Genomic DNA, 3,989 nt, shown 5'->3' on the forward strand with positions numbered 1-3,989 from the left:
CGCCTTAGATAAGTTCGTACCGACTAAGGTCCAAAGCGAGGGGAAAGATCCACCGTGGTATAACAATCATGTACGAAAGGTACTACGGAAACAAAGAAAGCTTCATCATAGGTTTAAGAGTAGTCGAATCATAGCTGATAAGGAAAAGCTGAACGAAGCGAAAAAGAGCGTAAAGAGAGCAATGAGAGAAGCATTCAACGAATTCGAACATAAAACATTGGCAAACAATCTAAACAAGAACCCTAAAAAGTTTTGCTCATATGTAAAATCGGTAAGCGGATCTAAATCCCCTATTCAGTCACTCGTTGACCACGATGGCACCGAAACAGAGGACGACCGAAGAAAGGCAGAAATACTGAATTCAGTGTTCCGAAACTGTTTCACTGCGGAAAATCGTAACACGGTCCCTGACTTCAGCCGTCGCACGGACGCCAAAATGGAAAATATTGAAATAAACGATATCGGAACTGAAAAACAACTGCTATCACTTAGTAGCGGAAAAGCATCCGGATCAGACGAGATACCCTTAAGATTCTACAGTGATTATGCTAAAGAACTTGCCCCCTTTCTATCAGCAATTTATCGTAGATCGCTGGAAGAACGTAAAGTACCTAGCGACTGGAAGAAAGCGCAGGTCGTTCCCATTTTCAAGAAGGGTCATAAATCAGATGCGAATAATTATAGGCCTATTTCGCTTACGTCAATCTGTTGTAGAATAATGGAACATGTCTTGTGTTCTCGTATTATGACGTTCTTAGATAATACAAATCTCCTTCATCATAACCAACATGGATTCCGCAAACAGAGATCATGTGAAACTCAGCTCGCCCTATTTGCCCAAGAAATTCACAGTGCCGTAGACACTGGCGAGCAGATTGATGCCGTATTCCTGGACTTCAGGAAGGCATTTGATACGGTTCCGCACTTACGTTTAGTGAAAAAAATACGAGCTTACGGAATATCGGACCAGGTTTGTGATTGGATTCAGGATTTCCTAGAAGAAAGAACACAACATGTCATTCTTAACGGTTCAAAATCTGCAGATGTAGAGGTAATTTCGGGAGTACCGCAGGGAAGCGTGATAGGACCTTTATTGTTTACAATATACATAAATGACTTAGTTGACAACATCGGTAGCTCCGTGAGGCTATTTGCAGATGACACGGTTGTCTACAAGAAAGTAGCAACATCAGAAGACTCGTACGTACTCCAGGAGGACCTGCAGAGGATTAATGCATGGTGCGACAGCTGGCAGCTTTCCCTAAACGTAGATAAATGTAATATAATGCGCATACATAGGGGCAGAAATCCATTCCAGTACGATTATGGCATAGGTGGTAAATCATTGGAAGCGGTAACGACCGTAAAATACTTAGGAGTTACTATCCGGAGCGATCTGAAGTGGAATGATCACATAAAACAAATAGTGGGAAAAGCAGGCGCCAGGTTGAAATTCATAGGAAGAATTCTAAGAAAATGTGACTCATCGACGAAAGAAGTAGCTTACAAAACGCTTGTTCGTCCGATTCTTGAGTATTGCTCATCAGTATGGGACCCTTACCAGGTTGGATTAATAGAAGAGATAGACATGATCCAGCGAAAAGCAGCGCGATTCGTCATGGGGACATTTAGTCAGCGCGAGAGCGTTACGGAGATGCTGAACAAGCTCCAGTGGCGGACACTTCAAGAAAGGCGTTACGCAATACGGAGAGGTTTATTATCGAAATTACGAGAGAGCACATTCCAGGAAGAGATGGGCAACATATTACTACCGCCCACATATATCTCGCATAATGATCACAACGAAAAGATCCGAGAAATTAGAGCAAATACGGAGACTTACAAGCAGTCGTTCTTCCCACGCACAATTCGTGAATGGAACAGGGAAGGGGGGATCAGATAGTGGTACAATAAGTACCCTCCGCCACACACCGTAAGGTGGCTCGCGGAGTATAGATGTAGATGTAGATGTAGATGTGGCATAACTTGACAAGAAGAAGGGACCGGTTGGTAGGACATGTTCTGAGGCGTCAAGGGATCACCAATTTGGTACTGGAGGGCAGCGTGGAGGGTAAAAATCGTAGAGGGAGACCAAGAGATGAACACAATAAGCAGCTTCAGAAGAATGTCGGCTGCAGTAGGTACTGGGAGATGAAGAAGCTTGCACAGGATAGGGTAGCATGGAGAGCCGCATCAAACCAGTCTCAGGACTGCAGACCACAACGACACCAACAACAACAGATGAGGTTGAGAGCAAATCGGTGGAAAAGCTAACTGCTGTCCCTAAACTTGAGTTCCAGAAGTGTTTTGGGGATTGGTAGAAGCACTGGCGTAAGTGTGTAATATCTAGTGTGGACTACTTCGAAGGATGTAACATTAATGTAGACAAACCGATTATTCCTAAAAAATGGAAATATCCAATACTTTGAACACTCCTCATATATGCTGTGTCAGTTCAAAAATACTGCTGACTGGAAGCTGTTGTGAAAGTACACTTTTTCTTGTTCTATCCCAGACATGCCCTATTGGTGACTAGCAGGGAACCAGAGTAGTCCAATCTGGGACCCGCACAGTCCTCAACGCGTTGGTATTTTGCAGTAGTCTACAGCATGGGCCTCACATTATACTATTGGAATAATGCCATTTGGTACGCTGATCTTAAACGATATGCCTACAAGGCTTACATTTCTTACTACATACTGCCAAGCATATAACCTCAACAACTACCAAATCAGTTTTGTTGTCATTTCAAATACCAGCCGCACCGCAGATTGGAGTGATAGGTAAACTGAGAATTACTGCTTCCTGTGACTTTCATCGCGTCATCTTCCCACTGGCATCGATCTGGTCACTACTAAAGTAACGAGACTTTAACTGTTGGAAGGACTTTAACTTTTGACGGGATCTTAACTTTTGTGAGACCTGGACGTGCCCCAGTGCAGAACTTTAACTTCTCCGCTAGCGTTATGGAATTTAGGCTAGCCAGAGTATGAGTGTCTACTCTTTATCCCTCGTATCTTTTTGTGTAAATCGTGAATCTTAAATCTGATTTAAGAGACTCACAGAATGTCTCTTGATGTCTACATCTACATCACCATCGCTATTCTGTAGTCCACACTTAAGTGCCTGGTAGATCGTTCATCGAAACACTTTCACAGTATTTCTCTGCCGTTCAACTTTCTAACAATGCGGGAGAAAAATTAAAACCAAAATCTTTCCATGAGAACTCTGATTTCTCTTATTTTATTACAGTGATCGTTTCTCTCTATGGAGGAGGGTGTCAACTGAATATTTTTGCCTTCAAAACATGTTGGAGAGTGGAATTATGTGAAAAGATACCTCTGGCAAACAAAAAGCTCCTTCGTTTTAATGATTGCCACCTCAATTATATCAGTGAATTTTTCTCCTCTATTTGCGATAATAAAAAACTAATTGCCCTTATCTGAACTTTTTCGATGTCTTCCGTCGAGCCTATCTGTCAAGGATCCCATACTGTACAGAAAGACGTCAGGAGATAACGGACAATCGTAATGCACGCAATCTCTTTAGTAGGTAAGTTACGTCGTTTATGTCTTCTACGGATAAAATGCAGTCTTTGGTTTTCCTTCCCCACAACATTATCAACGTGATCCTCCCAATTTAAGTTGTATTTCTTAGGTATTTAGTTGAAGTGACAGTATTTAAATTTGTGTTATTAATCGTGTAACCAATACTTTACGAGTTGCCTTTAGCACTCACGTGGACGGCCTCACACTTGTCATTACATAGGGCCAATTTCCACTAACACACCATACAGATATCTCGTCTAAATCATTTTGTAACTGATTTTGATCTTTTGATCACGTTATTAGACAGTAAATAACAGCACCATCTCCGCAGATAGTCTCCTAAGTTGTTTGTATAAATTAGGAGCAGCGGAAGTCCCATAATACTTTCCTGGGGAACGCCAGATATCACTTCTCTTTTGCTCGACAACTTTCCGTCAGTTA

Source organism: Schistocerca serialis, chromosome 9, assembly GCF_023864345.2.
Source record: "Schistocerca serialis cubense isolate TAMUIC-IGC-003099 chromosome 9, iqSchSeri2.2, whole genome shotgun sequence".
Lineage (NCBI taxonomy): Eukaryota > Metazoa > Arthropoda > Insecta > Orthoptera > Acrididae > Schistocerca > Schistocerca serialis.